This window comes from Capsella rubella, unplaced genomic scaffold, assembly GCF_000375325.1.
Source record: "Capsella rubella cultivar Monte Gargano unplaced genomic scaffold, Caprub1_0 scaffold_141, whole genome shotgun sequence".
Lineage (NCBI taxonomy): Eukaryota > Viridiplantae > Streptophyta > Magnoliopsida > Brassicales > Brassicaceae > Capsella > Capsella rubella.
Genome location: NW_006238787.1, coordinates 4,336 through 4,606, shown reverse-complemented (window position 1 = coordinate 4,606; position 271 = coordinate 4,336).

The window sequence follows — 271 nt, the reverse complement described above, 5'->3', positions numbered from 1 at the left end:
TAACGGTTGAGTTTCATTTGACGATGTCATTGTTTAACTTTTTTGTGATAATCTTGCTAAAGTACATGTTTGGAATTCAATGTTGTATTGCCTTGATATATTACCCATAAAAAATGCACAAGTTTGTATTTTATCTTTGCCTTGGATTCTCATATGCAGATAAACGATGAGACGTATATTAACTTTCTGGTGGGGGTTTACAGATATGAATGGAGCATTCCTTCCAAACAATATGAATGGAAAATTCGTTCCAAAAAAGTTGAATATCTTG